Below are 17298 nucleotides of genomic sequence, written 5' to 3' on the forward strand. Positions count from 1 at the left end.
TCCTTGGGTTGGGAAGATCCCCTGGAGTAAGAAATGGCAACCCTCTCTGGTATTCCTGCCTGGAAAATTCCACAGACAGAGGAACCTGGCAGGCTACATAGTCCATGGGGTTACAAAGAGTCAGCTACTACTGAGAGGCTGAGCACACGGCATTCCATAGGCTTCCCTGGTGGCTCAGTAGCAAAGAATCCACCTGGAAGTAGGAGACTCAGGTTGGATCCCGGGGTCCAAAAAATCCCCTGGAGAAGGAAATAGCAACCCTCTCCATTATTCTTGCTTGGAGAATCCCATGCACAGAGCAGCCTGGCGGGCTGCAGTCTATGGAGTCGTAAAAGAGTCGGACAGGACTTAATGACCAAACAACCACAGCATTCCATAACAAGTGTACATGAAAACGGATTTAATAGTATCAGTTATTTACTGCTGTATAACAGTAACTGCTGCTGTAAAACAAACTACCCCAAAATTCAGCAGCTTAGAGAAATAAACATTTAGAGACTTCCTTGGCAGTCCAGGGGTTAAGAATCTGCACTTTGACTGCAGGAGGTGCGAGTTCCATCCCTGGTCAGGGGAACTAGGATCTTACATGCATTGCGTGCTTGCGTGCGGCCAAAGAAAAGACAAACACCGACTGTCTTAGAGGTCCTGGGGGTCAGGAATCTGGGAGTGGCTCAGCTGGATTGTTCTGGCTCTGGGTCACTCAGCAGTCAGGCTGCAGCGGCTGGAGAATCCGCTTCCAGGTTCACTTCTGTGATTGCTGCTGGCGTCCGTTCCTTGCTGGCTTTGACCGGACATTTCAGTTCCTTGGCCTCCCCATAGGCCGTCTCAGTGTCCCCAGGATGTGACAATTGCTTGTTCCGGAGACAGCCCCAGGTGGAGGCCACAGTCTTTCACAGCCTCACCTCAGAAGTGGTTATATGGGGACGTCCCTGGTGGTCTAGCAGTTTAGACTTTGCTTCCCAATGGAAGGGGTGAGAGTCTGATCCCTGGTCAGGGAGCTGAGACCCCACAGGCCTCACGACCAAAAAAAAAAAAAAAAAAAAAACATAAAACAGAAGCAATATTGTAACAGATTCAATAAATGCTTTACAATGGTACACACACACACACAAAAAAACTTAAAAAAAATAAAGAAGTGGTATCATACTGCAAGTGTGGGCCACTCTGTCACTGTCACGCAGAGCATCTCTCGTACATGTGGGAGGGGCTTCCCAAGGAGGAATCCCAGCGATCCAGGCACTCTGGGGCTGCGTGGGAGACGGATTGTGGAGATTTGCCCTTCTCTTCATCCCAAATCCTGCTGCCGTGAGCCTCCTTGCTTGTTTCCCTCCATCAGAGAAGATCCCCTGGGCAATTTACATGCATCAACTCACGTGGTTCTCCCCACACTGCAGTGAGGCAGACACAGTCCTTGTGCCCACCTCACAGATGAAGGATTCGATGATCCTGGCAGTCCCTCAGTTCAGTCCTGTGGGGATTCCCAGCACCCTAGGGAACAGAGGAGTCTTGGGATAAGGTTCCTAGGTGGGCTTTTTTTTTTTTTTTTTTGTCTGTGCCGGATCTTAGTTGTGGCGTTAGGGATGTTTGATCTTTGTTGTGGCATACAAACTCTTAGTTGCGGCATATAGGATCTAGTTCCCTGACTGGGGATCAAACCCAGGCCCCCTGCATTGGGAGCAAAGAGTCTTAGCCATTGGACTACCAGGGAAATCCCTAGATGGGCTCTTTTGATGGGAAAAGAGCGTCAAGGGAGCGGAGCAGTGAAGATGACCGAGAACCACAGTGACATCAGTCTCACCCCTCAACCTGCTGTAGGTAAGTGACAGGTGGGGCAAGGCTGCCACCCCCCATCATACAGATGAGGAAACCGAGGCTCAGAGAGGCGGAGACTTGCCTCCGGCTGCACAGCTGGTCAGTGACAGGCCCAAGGGTCACACCTGTGTCCCCTGACTCCTCGACCCTCCTCCCAGATCCCCAATCAGGTGGAGTGCACCGCACAGAACATGCATTAACTCCTGCAGTCTCCAAAGGAGACCCACGAGGTCAGTTTTACCCTCCCTCCCATTTGGCAGAAGAGGGCAATGTGGCTCTGAGACACAAGGTGTGAAAATGCTGCAAAGGCCACAGGCAGGCTATGGTCACGTGCAGACTGGGGGCTGCTGGGAGCTCTGCAGAGGGCCAGAGGAGAGAGGAAGAGGAGGCAGGGCTTCACCTGAGCGATTAGCTCCTGAGTCACTGCTGTTGACAATTCTTATCTTTGAGGCGGAACCGGAAACAGGATGTAGATTTCCCTTTAGGGGGCAGGTGCCCCAAATGGCCATGTACCATCAGATACACAGAAACACCGTGTGAGAGCAGTGCTGCTGAGCGTTAGAGTGCAGGTTCTAGAGTCAGACGGGCTCCTTGCTGGCTGTGTGACTGCAGATGCCTGGCTTGACCTCTCTGGGCCTTTGTTCAGAGGACCGGTGAGACACTCAGTAAATAGTGCCCAGGGCTCTTTTCAGTGTTGGGAGGTGGGAGCAATTTTTTGCCAAAAGAGGAAGCAGAGCTGAAGGACTGCTTGGCCATTGTTATCCCCCTCCCCATTGTGCTAACCACTGCCCAGTGCCCCAGGGACCTTGAACAAGCCCTTTCGTACGTGCTAAGTCGCTTCAGTCACGTCCGACTCTTTGCAACCCATGGACTGTAGAGCACCAGGATCCTCTGTTCATGGACACTTTTGCCTAAAAACAGTGAGCTCGCTGCACAAGTACAGCTTCCAGACAAGCCCCTGGGCCCCGCCACACTGGTGCCCCCAGGCTCCTCCTGTGGGGTTGCCCAGTCCTGAGGTCGACCTGCTGCCAACCCAGAACTCCCTGCTGTGTTCCTGTGACAAGTTTGTTGAGCCCCTCCAGGTACCAGGCCTGGCCCTGCCTTCCCAGAGTCCACCTCCTAGGGCCCCACCTGGGCCCCAGAAACGTTGCCTCCACTTGGGAACTGCAATCCAAGCTCTCAGTGGTGTCCTGAGTTTCGGGGTAACAGTAACGGAGAGACAAGTTTTTGGAGGACACTGGACTGGCAGCTAAAGGCCCAGGCTAGGCCCAACTTGACCTTTGTCAGGCTGTGTAATTTTGAGCAAGTCTCTGTTTCTCTCTGGGCCTTACAACCGAAGGGACCGTAGATGGTCCCTCTCTCTTTCAAACTAATCAAAATAGAGGTAATACTCAGGAGTCAGTCACCCCCTAGTTTTTTTTTTTAATTGACGTATAGTCGATTTACAATGTTGTGTTAGTTTCAGATGTAAAGTGATTCAGTTTTATAATATACATATATATATATATACTTTTTCAGATTCTTTTCCATTATAGGTTATTACAAGATACTGAATATAATTCCCTGTGCTGTACAATAGGTCCTCGTTGTTTGTCTATTTCAGTGTGTATGTATTAATCCCAAACTCCTTATTTATCCCCCCTCTCCCCACCTTTCCCCTTTGGTAACCATAAGTTTGTTTTCTATGTCTGTGAGTCTCCTTCTGTTTTGGAAATAAGTTCATTTGTATCTCTTTATTTTTTTTTTCCGATTCCACATATAAGCGATATCATATTTATCTTTCTGTGTCTGGCTGGCTTACTTCACTCAGCATGATCGTCTCTAGGCATCGATTCACATTTTAACATCTTTAAAATCAAGATGCGTATTTTTAGTCAGCAGCGCACCTGACGGGTATAATTGGCAGTGCTTATTTTTCCACGGTGCATAAGTAATGGTGCGTGTTATAGTTGGTGATGTCTTAGATTCACTGAAGTGTGGCATTATTTTGGCAAAATAACAATTATTTTAAATTAAAAAAGAGCTAATTGGAGCAGCTGCTGTTTATTGCACTCCTACTGTAGATCAAGCACTGGGCTTCCTGCCCATGTGCTTACTTAGTATTACAATTCTGGAGTATTACCAAATTTGTTAGATGAAGAATTCGGGGCTCAGAGAGGCTAAGTGACTTCCTTAATGTCACCCAGCCAGGAAGTGATCAATACAAGATATATATATATTGTTGTTCAATCACTAAGTCGTGTTCGACTCGTTGCAATCCCATGGACAGCAGCACGCCATATTTCCCTCCCCTTCACTATTTCCTGGAGCTTGCTCAAACTCATGTCCATTAAGTCGGTGATGCCATCCAACCATTTCATCCTCTGTCATCCCCTTTTCCTCCTGTCCTCAGTCTTTCCCAGCATCATATGAATCACTGTGCTGTACACCCAATGAACACAATATTGAAAATCAGCTATACTTCAGTTTTTAAGCATGTGAATAAATGGGCATCTTAGAATTGATGCAATACAGTGCAGGTATGGGAAACAAAACCAACTTAACGCGAAAAGGAAGATAACAACATGCGTTGGTTTCCTGTCTGTCCCTCCCCGTCTCCCCATGCCACCCCCCTCCCCCAGAGGCAACCACTTTTGAGTCTTTGGGTTTATTTTTTTTTCTAGCACTTAACAGGGTTTCATGCTTCTAAGCAATAAGCACATACTGCTATCTTGTGATACATACCTTCCAGCCATTCTTTCCTCCCTGCTCTGTTTACTTGTCTTCTGTATGCTCTCTACCCACTACCTGTTGTGAGAAGGGAAGATTTTGCTTTCCTGCATCACCCCCACCCCCATTTCCTGTACTCCATCTTCTACTGCGGAACTACCGTCGCGGTTTGGTGTTAAATCACTAGTCACACTTAAGATTTACACACTTTTTTATGCAACTCACTGAATATATTTAACATCTCAATTTAAAAATCGCTGTTCAGTGTTTACGTGATTTTTCTTCTGCATATATTATATAGCTAAGCATTGTTTTTTTTCTGTTTTCCTGAAGCTAATAATTACTTTTATTGAGCTATAATTGATGAACAATAAAATGCACATATTTAAAAGGTGCAAGTACCAGACTTCCCTGGCGATCCAATGGCTAAGACTCCACGTTTCCAGTGCAGAGGGTGTGGGTTCGATCCCTGGTCAGGGAACTGAGATTCCACATGCCCTGTGGCCACACACACATGCACAAAAGGCATAAAAAGTACACGTTTCAGTATGTGACCGCCAGTGATTTCATCACCACAATCCAGATGGTGACCAGATCCGTTACCTCCATGAGTCCCTCACATGCCTTTGTAATCCTGATCTCCCCACCCTCCCCGACACCCACCCCTCTTCTGTCACTGTAGTCTGCACTTTCTGGGACTTAAACGGATTCACACAGTGCGGACGCTTTTTGTCTGGCTTCTGTCACTCAGCATCATTATTTTGAGATTCATCCATATTGTTGCTGTGATTGTCAGCGAGTCACTCTTTTTTTTTTTTTTTTTTTTTTGGCTGAGCAGAGTCTTCATTCGTGGGCTCAGTTGGCCCATGGCATATGGGATCTTAGTTCTCTGACCAGGGAGCCAACTTGTGACCCCTGCATTGGAAGGAAGATTCTTAACCCCTGGACCACCAGGGAAGTGCCTGATTCACCCCTTTTTATTGCCAAGTATTGTGGTATGGATGGCCACACGGTCACGTGAACCATTTTTGCCTATTGTGAGTAAAGCTGCTGTGAACATCCTGCAAAAGACTTTGGTGCTAAGTCACTTCAGTCGTGTCCGACTCTTTGAGACTCCATGGTCTGTAGCCCGCCAGGTTCCTCTGCCCATGAGATTCTCCAGGCAAGAATACTGGAGTGGGTTACCCTCTCCTTCTCCAGGGGATCTTCTTAACCCAGGGAAAGAACCTGGGTCTCTTACGTCTCCTGCATCAGCAGGCAGGTTCTTTACCTCTAGTGTCACCTGGGAAACCCAAGACTTTAGGAGGGCATAAGTGTGATGCTTTTGAATGTGGTGTTGGAGAAGTCTCTTGAGGGTCCCTGGGACTGCAAGGAGATCCAACCAGTCCATCCTAAAGGAGATCAGTCCTGCGGGTTCATTGGAAGGACTGATGTTGAAGCTGAAGCTCCACTACTTTGGCCACCTGATGTGAAGAGCTGACTCGTTTGAAAAGACCCTGATGCTGGGCAAGATTGAGGGCAGGAGGAGAAGGGGACGACAGAGGATGAGATGGTTGGATGGCATCACCGACTCAGTGGACATGAGTTTGAGTAAACTCCGGGAATTGGTGTTGGACAGGGAGGCCTGGCGTGCTGCAGTCCATAGTGTCGCAACGAGTCGGACACGACTGAGTGACTGAACTGAAGTTTTCATTCCTTTGGGGTAAATATCTAAGAGTGGATTTGCGGGTGCTGCTGTCTGTAGGGTCGCACCGAGTCGGACACGACTGAAGCGACTTAGCAGCAGCAGAAGCAGTAAATATAGGTTTAATTTTATGAGAGCTTAAAAATTCTTTTCTAAAGTGCTTTTCCCATTTTACAATTCTACCAGCAGGATAGGAGAGTTCCAGTCATTCCCTCACCAATCCTTGGGATTATTGGCCTTTTTTAAATTTAGCCATTCCAGTGGGCAGGCAGGTGTATCTCATTGTGGTTTTAATTTGTACTTTCCTTACAAATAATGATGTTCAGTATCTTTTCATATGTTTATTGGCTATGCATGTATAGTCTTTAGTGAAGTAATTTTTCAAATATTTTGCCCACTTTTAAGTTGAGCTGATTGTCTTATTATTGAGTTGTAGACATTGTACATTCTGGATACAAGTCCTTTTCAGGGGTATGTATTGCAAATATTTTTATCGTAATCTGCAGCTTGCTTCTTGATTCTCTTAGTGACAACTTTTGAAGGGCAAAGATTTAAACATTTGAGTCTAATTCATCAAGTTTTTCTCATATAATTTGTGCCTTTCGTGTCTTTTCCGAAAAAAACAATGTCTTAAAAAGTCTCTTTACTCTAGTTTTAGGAGGGAGATAAATTATGCTTTTTTTTTTTTTCTTCTTCTTCTTCTTCACTGTGTGACATGTGGGATCTTAGTTCCCCAACCAGGGGCAGAACACACACCCCCTGCACTGGAAGGCAGAATCTAAATTAACCACCGGACTTCGAGGGAAGTCCCAGGCATGTATGACTAATCCGTCATTTTACCAAGGATGGGTTAGCTCCTTTTCTTCAATGGGAAATTCCTCCCACCCTGCTCTGTGTCCCCTTCCTCCACAAGAGGTCAGACAGGTATGGTGGAAGGGGCAAACAGAGTTCCTTTTCACACACACCTGGCTCCAACCGCTCACAGGCCTGCAGCCTTGGGGAAGTCATTCAATTTCCTTGGGCCCCTCTTTCCCAACCTGGGAAGTCAGGGCAACATCTTGACCTCAGGGGCAGGGGGCAAGGTCAGACAAGCTGTCACGGGACTTGGGGCTCTGCAGGTGAGCCTGTGAGTGGCCCACCGGGCCTTTTGTCAGGGGTCAGATGAGGCTCTCATACCCTCACTGCAGTGGGAGGGAGACTGGGGCCAGAAAAGTAAGGGGAGCCAGAATCACACAGCCGGCCCAGGTGGGGTTAGCGCTGCCGACTTTGGTTTCTAAGCTCAGTCCACACCCTGAGCTGCCTCTGGGATAGCCACGCTGGTAGAACTGTCCACGGCTTCTCCCTGGGGTAGTGGAAGAGACTGCTCCCTTCCAGGACAGGACACTCCTGAGGCCTCGCTTCCTACCTCACCATCCCCACCCCTCCAGCCTGGGACTCCCAGGGCTACGCCTGACTGTGGCTTTACAGCGCCACCTACAGGACACACAGAGAACGACATGCCACAAGTCGCCCAGCCCCGATTCCCGAAACTCGGGGCTGGGAAGGCGCAGGTGGATAGCGCGCCCCCCTGTGGCCTCCTAGAGCTCTGCGCCCTATGCGGGTCTCCAGCACTAACAAGTAAAACAGGACACACACACTTCCTTAACACTTAGAAACTGGATTATTTTTATGCTTATTGAACGCACTCTTTTAAACAGACATTTTAATCATATACCACTATGTGCACACATAAAAAGGAAACTATGATCAAAATAATTTCGTGAAGATATTCCTGAAACGTTTTCACATGCAGAATCTATTTTTTTTTTTTTTTAAACTTCATGTTATTTATTTCTTTTTCTTTGAAGTATGGGCTTCCCAGGTGGCGAGGAGAATCCGCCTGCCAATGCAGGACACATGAGACACGAGTTCAATCCCTGGGTCGGGAAGATCCCCTGGAGGAGTACAGTTGATTTAGACTCTGATTCTTTGTTTTGTTTTGTTTTTTTAATATATTTGGCTCTATTAGGTCTTAGTTGCAGCACGTGGGATCTTTATTTGCAGTATGTGGGATCTAGTTCCCTGACCAGGGATAGAACCCAGGTGCCCTGCATCAGGAGTGCGAAGTTTTAACCACTGGATCCCTAGGGAAGTCTTGGAATCTGAATTTTCTATGTCACTTTTTCATTGGGAGTCACTGAAGTCTGTGTTGTCCCAGGTAATATTGTCCTATATCATCAAGAGCTTGGGTAAAGTAGCTTTTCTTCAGAGTATGCCACTTCTTGAGGCTTCTCTGATGGCTCAGTGATAAAGAATCCGCCTGCCAATGCAGAAGACGTGGGTTCAGTCCCTGGGTCAGGCAGATCTGGAAGAAGGAAAGGGCATCCCACTCCAATATTCTTGCCTGGGAAATCCCATGGACACAGGAGCCTGGCGGGCTGCAGTCCATTAGGTTGCAAAGAGCCAGACACCACATAGTGACTAAGCAACAACAATGCCCCTGCTGTCTTGGGGGTGTCCCTCCAAGCTGGAAGTTTTAATGCAAACCGGCGGGTACTGGAGAATATGTCACAGCTGCTGCCCAGTCACTGTAGTTATATATGTCCTGACTTCAGAGATGTTAAAATGTGAGGTGAAAACGTCTTAGAATGGATGGCATAGGGTGTTAACACTACTTGTTCAACAAAGCTGCTGGGGTGCCTACTCCCTGCCAAGCCTGTGTAAAGGGCAGGAGACACAGTCCCCAACAAGACTGTCTTGTCCCTGCTCTCAGGGAGAGACACCAAACAAGTGGAGACAGACATCAAACAAATAATCACAGATAGCATTGTTTAATGATCACGGCTGTGTGATGGGGTCAGTAGCAGGAGTGATTGTGTCTGGGATCAGGGCAGTCTGACCCTGAAAAAATGGCATCTGAGCCCTGATGAATGAGTAGGACTGAGCTGGGGAGACAGGCACAGACTTACAAGGCAAAAGCATATGTAAAGGCCCTGGGGTGGGCGTAAGAGTGTAGGGGCTACAGCGTAATTGCAGTGTGATGACGAGGGTGGAGAGGCAGGACCTGGAGAAGAGGGAAGGGGCAGATCATGAGGGCCCTTTTCCAAAGCAAATTGAGGAGCCACTGCAGGGTTCTACTTGGAAACAGAAGCTGAGGTGCGTGAATGAACAATGCAGCAGCATAGATGGACCTAGAGATGATCATACTAAGTGAAGGAAGCCAAAGGCAAACACCAGATGATAGTGTTTGTATGCGGAATCTTAAGAAATGTTCCAAACGAACTTATTTCCAAATAGAAGGAGACTCACAGATGCAGAAAATAAACTTATGGAACCAAAGGAGAAGAGGGGAAAGGGATAAATTAGGAGTTTGGAATTAAAATATACACACTACTATATACAAAATATATAAACAACAAAGACCTACTATATAGCACAGGGAACTCTAGTCAGTATCTTGTAATGACCTATATGGGAAAATAATACTATATATATATATATATATACACACACATGAATCACTTTGCTATACACCTGAAACACAACACTGTAAATCAACTATATGTCAATAAAAAATTTAAAAAAGAAATTGAGGTATCAGTTCTGTTCAGTTTAGTTCAGTCGCTCAGTCATGTCCGACTCTTTGCAACCCCATGATTCGCAGCACGCCAGGCCTCCCTGTCCGTCACCAACTCCTGGAGTTCACTCAAACTCATGTCCATCGAGTCAGTGATGCCATCCAGCCATCTCATCCTCTGTCGTCCCCTTCTCCTCCTGCCCCCCATCCCTCCCAGCATCAGAGTCTTTTCCAATGAGTCAACTCTTTGCATGAGGTGGCCAAAGTACTGGAGTTTCAGCTTTAGCATCATTCCTTCCAAAGAAATCCCAGGGCTGATCTCCTTCAGAATAGAGAGGCTAAATAACACGCCAAGTCACAGAAAGTGATGGAGACAGAGATGGAACTCAAGTTTGGAAGATTCCAATACCCATGCTTTCAGCCCTCTCTGGTGGGGCCAGAAGGGGACTGAGTACCTGATCCACACGTTCACTGCCCAACTCAGGAGACTGAGGCCTCAGTAGGGGAACAGGCTTGGGCCAAGTGACACAGAAGGACAGGGGCTGATCTACTGCCCAGGTCTTCAGGCTCCCAACTCCCTTCTGCCCGGCTCCAGCAGGTCCTGGCTGGCCTTGGCCAAGGCCCCACCTCCCTCTGTCCCAGGGAAACTACTGGTATTTGGAGCAAAGGGTGTCCTTTCTTAGGTCCCAGGTAGCTGTGTCAGCCAAGTATCCCTTGTTCCCCGTCTGAACTGGTGGTGGCTTGTTAGAACCTGGCCAGGCCAGGCTCAGGGTGGACCCAGACTCCTGACGCAGTCGGGTGAGACCTGCATAGGACTTTCCTCCAGCCTCCCTGCTGGGGGCCAGTCAAATCAGCCTCACTGACCTCCCGGCCCCTCTGAGCCTTTCACTTGGGGGTCTGAGCACACAGCAGAGTACCAAGATCCCAGCTCAGCCAGCCAGGCATGTCTGCAACTCACTCCTGTCAGCACAACCCCGGGACCAAAGATCCCAGGACAAACTTACTGCTATTGCTTATTCCTTTTTCAGGAAAAAAAAAAAAATCCTAGAAGAGAACTTGCTGAGTCAAAGGAATCCGCCTTTAAAGATTTTGATGAACAATCAGCAAAATCGTCCTCCTAGGATTTTGCCCCAACTTCCCCTCCACCTAAGAGTATCTGGAGTGTCCCCCTGACTCCCCATCACCAATGACACCCGAGGACCCTCTTTTTCATTTTTGTCAGTCAGATGGGCCAGCATTGCTTTCTGCTGTTTGAATTTGCACTGTTGGTCATTAAGGAGAGGTTCTCAGATTCCAAGTGTATGAAAGTCATCCAAGGCATTTGTTACAAAAATGAAAAGGCATGCACAGACTTGGAGAAAATAATTACAAAAATACAGCTGAGGGCTTCCCTGATGGCTCAGTGGTAAAGAATCTGCCTGCCGATGCAGGACACACAGGTTTGATCCCTGGCCCAGGAAGATCCCACATGCCTCAGAGCAACTAAACCCATGTACCACAGCGATTGAGCCTGTGCTCCAGGGTCTGGGAACCACAACCACTGAAGCCGGTGCGCCCTAGAGAGCGGTGCTCTGCAAGAAGAGAAGCCACGGCCATGAGAAGCCCATGCACCGCAACTGGAGAGCAGCCCGTGCCTGCCACAACCAGAGATAAAACCACACAGCAACAGAGGCCCAGCACAGCCAAAAATAAGTGAATAAATTTATGCTTTAAAAATATAGCTGACAAAGGACTTGTACTTAGATATATGTAGAATTTATTGATAAGAAGACAATTTAAGTAGAATAGACACCTCATCAAAGAAAATCTACAGATGACAAATAACCACACCATTAGTCTTAGGGAAATGCAAATTAAAACCACAGTGAGGTCCTACTTCCCACCTACGAGAATGGTTAAAATGAAAACCCCACCAAATATTGACAAGACTATGGAGCCACCAGAGATCTCATGCACCGTTCGTGGTAATTTAAAATGGTGCAATCATTTTGAAAAACAGTTTGGCAGGTTCTTAAAATGTTGAGCATACACCAGCCATATAATCTAGTCATCCACTCCTAGGTATTTATTGAATGTAAGCTTCCCTGGTAGCTCAGCTGGTAAAGAATCCACCTGCAATGCAGGAGACCCCGGTTTGATTCTCGGGTCGGGAAGATCCCCTGGAGAAGGGATAGGCTACCCATTCCAGTATTCTTGGGCTTCCCCTGTAGCTCAGATGGTAAAGAATCCACCCTCAATGAGGGAGACCTGGGTTCGATCCCTGGTTTGGGAAGATCCCCTGGAGCAGGGCATGGCAATCCACTCCAGTATTATTGCCTGGAGAATCCCCATGGACAGAGGTGCCTGACGGGCTACAGTCCACAAGGTCGCAAAGAATCAGACATGACTGAGCGACAAAGCACAGCACAAACTTTGATAACCACCAAGACTGATACACCAGGACAACACAAGGTTCACAGCAGCTAGATCTGTCAAAGCTAAATATTGAAACAACGGAAGTATCCATCATGGTGTGATTAAATAAACAGGGACTTCCCTGGTGGTCCAGTCGTTAAGATTCTGCACTTCCAGTGCAGGGGGCCTGGACTCGATCCCTGATCAGGGAACTAAGATCCCGCATGCTGCACGGCATGGGCGAAAAAGAACCAATAGATAAACAAGTTATAATGTATCCTACTTAGCAATAAAAAGTGAACCACTGATAAACACATCAACATGGGTGCCTCTCAAAATAATTGGGCTGAGTGAAAAAAAAAAGCCAGACCAAGGAAGCTTACATGCTGTATGATTTCATTCAGATTAAATTCTGGAAAATGCAAACTCATCTATAGTGAGAAAAAAGAGACCTGTGATTGCCTGGGGAGAGGGAGGGAGGGATGATTATAAAGAGGCACCAAGAAACTAAGTGGAGATTTTCAAGACAATCTTCCCCATCTTAATTGTGGTGATGGTTTCACAGATATACATGCGTACTCATCAAATTGTTAAATATATGGAGTTATTATAGTTGACTATACATCAATAAAGCTGTACGCTATACAGACAATTGGGCCCCCCTACACCCACCTAATGATCATAACTTCCCCATGTAGGGTCCAGGAACCTGCATTTTAAACAGATCTCAGACAATTTCAGGGCTTCCTGGGTACCTCAGCTGGTAAAGAATTCGCCTGCAATTCAGGAGACCGCGGTTCGATTTCTGGGTCTGGAAGTTTCCCTGGAGAAAGGATAGGCTACCCACTCCAGTATTCTTGGACTTCCCTGGTGGCTCAGATGGTAAAGAATGCACCTGCAATGTGGAAGACCTGGGTTTGATCCCTGGGTTAGGAAGGTCCCTTGGAGGAGAGTGTGGCAACCAACTCCAGTATTCTTGCCTGGAGAATCCCCATAGACAGAGGAGCCTGGCGGGCTACAGTCCGTGGGTTTGCAAAGAGTCGGACACGACTGATCAACTAAGCATAACACAGGCAATTTCAATGCACATCAGACTTTGAGAAGCACTGTTGTAGTAAAATCCTTCAGCTCCCTATACCCCATGTCACCAAGACCTCTCCTGATAGAAGGAGTGGTTTAAGCAGGGCCTCCTATCTGAGGACTTGTGGCATACGGGGGAGGGCATCACGACTCGCTGCACTGGGCATTTTACAGATAAGAAGACTGAGACCTTGAGAAATAAATGACATCTTAGATCAAGGTCTCCTGGTTACAAGCAGCAGAAATCACCCAAGTTAGTTATGTCAGAAAGTGGAGGGGCTGTGAAACTATGCGGTTCTATAGGTAGTGGGGAAGGGGAACTGTGTTGGGTGGTCAGGCTGGGAAACTTATGGAAACGTGGTCATTTCCACTGGACTCTCTCAGCCCTGCCTCCCCTCCCGTGTTCCCTCCTTCCTCTTTTGAGCAATCTTTTTTCATTTGTTTGTTTGTTTTTCCTTTAATTTTTTTGGCTATACCACGCAGCATGCTGGATCTTACTTACCTACCCAGGAATTAAGCCCATGGCCCCTGCAACAGAAGCTCGGAGCCCTAACCCCTGGCCAGCCAGGGAAGTCTCTGAACAAACTTTCCTACTTCCTGGAGTGTGAGGTGGAAGAAGGTTCACACAGCCACAAAGACAGAGCAGGTCCCTGGATCCCAATTCCATATTTCGGGGAAAGAGAACCAATGACTCAGTTTGGACCAGGTTTGCCCTCCTGGCCCATCAGCTGTGGCCAGATGGGCAGACTCACGTGGTTGAAACGTACAGGGAGGAGGATGGGAAGTGGCGAGGGGCAGAGGCCACCCGTGTTCTCTGCCTTGAGGTTTAGTCAGAATCACATGGGAGCTTGTAGAAAACCCACACCCACAACTCAACATCGCCAGTATCTGTTTCAGTTGCTCCGAGGCAGGGCTCAAAAATGTACATGAACCGCTAAAGCTAAATCTTCTCAGAGTACAGCATGAGAAACAGCTAGTCTAGGCCAGCACGCTGAAGATACTTTGACCTGGAATCTGAATAGTAGACCCTTAGGGTTGGTTGGAAACAGTATTTGGACTCTTCCAGCTGCTAATGGCGAAGTGAAAGTGGAAGTATTAGTTGTTCAGTCGAGTCTGATTCTTTGTGACCCCATGGACTGTAGCCTGCCAGGCTCCTCTGTCCACAGACTGTAGCCCACCAGGCTCCTCTGTCCATGGGATTCTCCAGGCAAGAATACTGGAGTGGGTTTCCAGTTCCTTCTCCAGGGGACTTTCCCGACCCAGGGATTGAACCTGGGTCTCCCACCTTCCAGGAAGATTCTTTACCAACTGAGCCACCAGGAAAGTCACACTGATGGCAAATACCTGCTTAAAATGACAGACGAAAAACTGCAGATTTGTAGATGTTGCAGCTGGTGCATCCAGGAGGGTGGATCTAGCTTCAGAAATTCCTGGATTTAGGACTTCCCTGTTGGTTCAGCAGTTAAGAACCTGCTCTGTAAAGCAGGGGATACAGTTCATTCAATCCTTGGTCAGCCCACCTACCGCAACTAAGACCCAATGCAGCCAAATGAATAAATAATTTTTAAAAAACCATTAAAAAGAAGGAAATTGCTGGATTCAAGTACTCAAAGTGTTAGTCACTCAGTCGTGTCCAACTCTTTGGGATCCCATGGATTGTAGCCTGCCAGGCTCCTTTGTCCATGGGATTCTCCAGGCAAGAAAACTGGAGTGGGTAGCCATTCCTTTCTCCAGGGGATTTTCCCAAACCAGGGATCGAACCCGGGTCTCTTCCACTGCAGGCAGATTCTTTACTGTCTGAGCCACTAGGGAAGCCCAGACCCCAGCTGAAATCTTTCTCCACCCTCTGCTTAGACTTTCCTGCATTGGTTTCATTATTAGGCAGACTGAAGTGACTTAGCAGCAGCAGCAGGTGACCTTCTCAGAGCCTCAGGTAAGTTTTCATCCCGCCAGCTTAGACATATCAATGGCAAGAGCAAAAGTCCTAGGGCAGACTCTCATTGGTCCAGTTGAGTCACATGCTCACCCTTAACCAGTCACTATGGAGAGAGGAATGTTGTACTCCCCAAGGACCAGCCCTGGGCCACATCCTTACCAGTACAGCCAGAATTGGGATCTCTGCCTCAAACTGCAAGGACTGAGCATGGAGGAGGAATGGTTCCTCAAAGGAAAACCAGAGTGCCACAGCCAGGAGGAGCCCTGGGTGCTGAGCGGACCCTAAAAACAGCCAGAGGTGGGACTTCCCTGGTGATCCAGGGGTTAAGAATCCGCCCTGCAATACAGGGGATGCGAGTTCGATCCCTGGTTGGGGAACTAAGATCCCACATGCCATGGAGCAACTAAGTCTGTGTGCAGGAACTACTGATAGCCCACAACTAGATAGCCCACACGCCACAACTAGAGAGTCCATGCCCCGCAACAGTAGATCCCACATGCTGCAACTGTGACCCAATGCAGCCAAATAAATAAATAACAAACCACCCAGAGGAGATCATGGAGGTCTTCTGGTCCAACCTCCCACCTGGACAGGACCATGTTGGAGGGTTGCCTGAAGACCGTGGTGTTGCCAGCCTCAACCCCAGTGGGTATCCCCTTCCGTGGCCTGTCCCTGCTTGTGCTAGGTTCCTAACAGGCAGGGGGCATGTGAGTACCATTACCACGTATGTCCAGACTGACTCACCTTGGAGCCAAATGAAGAGCCCAGCCCAGATCCTCCCAGTGAGTCAGGCCCAGCCTGGGCAAAGGAAGGGTGTCCAGGAGGGGCCCCTTCCTAGGAACCATTCCAGTTAGGCCAGCCAACACCCATCATAGGGATGGCGAGACTGAGGCACAGAGAATGAGGGATCTGGGGCCAAGGCCTCCTACCTACCAACCTCTGCCTTCCTCTGGCTCCTCCTGAGTGGTACAGACTGGCCCCCAGAGGGTGACATACAGCTTGCAAGCTGACTTCCATGACTCTAGGCAATGGGTGCGCTTGGTTTGCCTTGCACAGAGTTTACAAATATTTAGTACTTGAAATATTTCAACTAGGAAATTTTTAATAAAAGCCCCAGATTTCTGGCTGCTTTTGTTAAAAAAAAAAAAAAAAAAAGGACTATTGGGCAGGTGGGCCCACATTCCTGCCTGTCAGGATTGCCTGAAGCCTACAGTTAGGCCTCTATCTGACCTCCTGCAGATGCAGGCAGGAACTTGTTATCTGACCCAAGGGCTTCTTAACTGAGTGGCTGTAGACCTCAGCATCAGCAGAATCCTTGGAGAATGTGCTGTCAGGGGGCGGGGGTGGGGGCCTCAGGTGGGCCCCCTCCTCTCTTCACACCCCTTACCTTTTATAGGCCAGGTCCTGTGCAGAGCCCCCATGCCCAGACAGCCCTCCCATCACTCACCTACTCTATGTATCTTCCATCAGCTCTCAGCAAGAGGGGTGGCATAGCAGGGGAAACCCTGCAGCCCAGTGGGGAGTGTGACCTGCCCCAACGTCATAGCACTCAGGTGGGGCAGGGCCACTCCAGGTGGGATTCCTGACACACCTGTCACAGGTCCAGAGTCCAGGCCACAGGTCCAGAAGGTGACTCATGCTCAGCCTCTCACAGGAGGCTGACTCATAAGGAGGAGACTGTGTAGCCAGACACGCCTGGGATAGACTCCCAGCTCCGCCACTTACAAATGATGTGCCACCGGGAAAGTCCTGGCGTTAATGCTTTCATCTCCTGAGTGGGAGAAACGCAAGACATCTGACAGGAATGCCGTTGACGGTCAGGCAACCGAGACCGCAATGAAAAGTGGATTAAATAGACATCCAGGGATTGTGCTATGCTCTAGACAAGGAAGTATAAGACAGATGGTATTGCTGGAGGACCGTTGTTCTTTTTTATTTTTATTCTTTGGCCACATCCAGTGGCTTGCGGGATCTTAGTTCCCAGAACAGGGAGTGAACTCGGGCCACAGCAGTGAAAGTGTCAAGTCCTGACTGTTGCAGAAAGGGGAACCCCTTAAGGGCCCAAGAGGGGGCTCTTGTCTAACACTCGGAAATGAATTATCTGAGGAGACGCACATGCCGACAAAG

The 17298-nt window shown here is 48.2% G+C and overlaps 1 long non-coding RNA gene across 1 annotated transcript; it reads right to left on the reverse strand.

Moving 5' to 3' along the window:
- Positions 1-249: 249 nt before the first annotated feature.
- On the reverse strand, positions 250-16762 carry LOC129622619 (uncharacterized). The gene is made up of 3 exons (XR_008700081.1): positions 16619-16762; positions 1148-1488; positions 250-1014 (listed from the first exon to the last, which is right to left on the reverse strand). It is a non-coding gene; the product is annotated as an uncharacterized LOC129622619 (long non-coding RNA).
- Positions 16763-17298: the final 536 nt, after the last annotated feature.

Source organism: Bubalus kerabau, chromosome 11, assembly GCF_029407905.1.
Source record: "Bubalus kerabau isolate K-KA32 ecotype Philippines breed swamp buffalo chromosome 11, PCC_UOA_SB_1v2, whole genome shotgun sequence".
Lineage (NCBI taxonomy): Eukaryota > Metazoa > Chordata > Mammalia > Artiodactyla > Bovidae > Bubalus > Bubalus kerabau.